This window comes from Myotis davidii, unplaced genomic scaffold (genome assembly GCF_000327345.1).
Source record: "Myotis davidii unplaced genomic scaffold, ASM32734v1 scaffold954, whole genome shotgun sequence".
NCBI lineage: Eukaryota > Metazoa > Chordata > Mammalia > Chiroptera > Vespertilionidae > Myotis > Myotis davidii.
This window is the reverse complement of record NW_006285487.1, coordinates 69579-71819: the sequence shown is the minus strand read 5'-3', so window position 1 is coordinate 71819 and position 2241 is coordinate 69579. Positions and strand designations below refer to the sequence as shown.

The 2241-nt window shown below is 49.0% G+C and overlaps 1 long non-coding RNA gene across 2 annotated transcripts in view; it reads left to right on the top strand.

Annotated features, from left to right (window-relative positions):
- LOC107181917 overlaps nucleotides 1-2241 on the top strand; it is an 18580-nt gene that overhangs the window by 4634 nt on the left and 11705 nt on the right. Inside the window, exon 2 of one of the 2 annotated variants that reach the window (XR_001512628.1) lies at nucleotides 1203-1372. This is a non-coding gene — a long non-coding RNA (uncharacterized LOC107181917). Of the gene's footprint in view, nucleotides 1-1104; nucleotides 1373-2241 lie in introns of those variants that run through there. The other variant, XR_001512627.1, reaches the window with a different exon arrangement.

Genomic DNA, 2241 nt, shown 5'->3' with positions numbered 1-2241 from the left:
ACAGTGCGAATTGGACCAATCAAACGATGCACATTTGGATCCTTCATTTGCATTGAAATGGACCAATCGGGGACCAGGGCAGACATGTGCTCTGTATTATCGGGCCTCCCCTTTGTCTCAGGGGAACACACTTTCAGTTTCCTGTGGAGGCTTCATTTCCTGGATGTGCAGACTGTTCACATGAATTAAGTGTCTCTCCAGATTGGGGACTGCTGTTGGCTTGGTGGCTGTCACCTTTTGTGAACAAGGCCTTCCAAAAACGTTTGCTTAAGTCCTGGATGTGCAGACTGTTCACATGAATTAAGTCTCTCCAGATTGGGGACTCCTGTTGGCTTGGTGGCCGTGACCTTTTGTGAACAAAGCCTTCCAAAAACGTTTGCTTAAGCCAGCGATTCTCAACCTGTGGGTCGCGACCCCTTTGGCGGTCGAACGACCCTTTCACAGGGGTCGCCTGAGTCCATCCTGCATATCAGATATTTACATGACGATTCATCACAGTAGCAACGTGACAGTGATGAAGTAGCCACGAAAATAATTTTATGGTTTGGGGTCAACACATGAGGAACTGTATTTAAAGGGCCAGAAGGTTGAGAACCACTGGCTTAAGCTAACCAGAGCCAGCCTCTGGAGTTCATGAGCAAGAACCCTAACTGATAAAAGCCCCAATTTACATACAAATTTGTGAAGGGGGGATGTCACGTCCTATTTCCCCAAGATGGCCTCGGTATCTTCCATCCCCCCTGCTAATCTACATGGAAGCTACTCCTTCCATGGAGAAGTACGTCTACGTCCCCTCTCGGATCTGGGCAGGTTCCCAGAAACAGAGTGTAGCAGAAGTGATGTTATGTGACTTCTAAAACCAGGTCTAGCCCTAACCGGTTTGGCTCAGTGGATAGAGTGTCGGCCTGCAGACTGAAAGGTCCCAGGTTCAGTTCCGGTCAAGGGCATGTACCTTGGTTGTGGGCACATCCCCAGTAGGGGGTGTGCAGGAGGGCAGCTGGTCAATGTTTTTCTCTCATTGACGTTTCTAACTCTCTATCCCTCTCCCCTCCTCTCTATAAAAAAAATCAATAAAATATATATTTTTAAAAATAAAACCAGATCTAAGAGGCCATGACGCTTTGGCCTGGCCCCTTGAGATGCTTGCTCTGGTGGGGAAGTCAGCCCCCACGTAAGAAATTCAACGCCTCCATGCTGCACAGGCACCTGTAGATGGTCCGGTTGACAGCCCCAGGCTCCGCCCAGCCGACAACCAGTATCAGCTACCAGCCAAGTGAGTGTGTCGAATTGGACATCCAGCCCAGTCGAGCCTTCGGATGATGGCAGCCCCACCCAACAACTGCCTGGGAACCCCCCAGCGAGACCTGCCCAGGTAAGCCTTCCCAAATTTCCGACCCACAAAACCATGAACGAGAAACTGATAGTTTTAAGATGCTGAATTTTCAGATTGCTTGTTACCCGGCAGTAGAAACTAGACACTCTTGCTTGCTTATTTATCTTATCCTACAGAAAGTTATATTTTCTCAGCAAGAAGAAAAATAACAGGTTAAAAGGCAATGAAACCTACATTTATTGAGGCCTACCCTGTACGGATCCTTTTCATGTACCACCTCATATAAAACCCTGATGAGTCTGTGACTTGGGGACAATTATCCCTTGGTTGAGAAGAGGAATTGGGGGGCCAGCTGGTATGACTCAGTGGTTGAGCATCGGCCTATGAACCAGGAGGTCACGGTTCGATTCCAGTCAGGCCACATGCCCAGGTTGTGGGCTCGATCCCCAGTGTGGGGCATGCAGGAGGCACCCCATCAATGATTCTCTCTCATCATGGATGTGTCTCTCTCTCTCTCCCTCTCCCTTCCTCTCTGAAATCAATGAAAACATTTATTTTTAAAAAAAGAAAAGAGGAATTGCGGCCCAGTGGGAGACAGGCAGCTAGACAAGTGTCAGCCTGCACACGGGCGCCTTTTCTGCTGGCACAAAGCTCCCAAACGCAAGGCTAAAGGAGCAAGTGAGGGAAGAAAGTTTAACAACATGATGTTGTCGTGAGAGTTAAGTTGACTGAGCCCTGGGATTACAGTGTCCACATTGCTTCACCCCACGCATTAGTCAGATGACAGATGGATCATGTTGCCCGTGGGGCGGGGCTGAGGAATGGGAGCGTTCACAGAACCTTCCTGGTGAACAGTGTCACTGAGCGTGACCTAAGTTACCTTTGGGTGCTTACCAACCCCCTCCTTT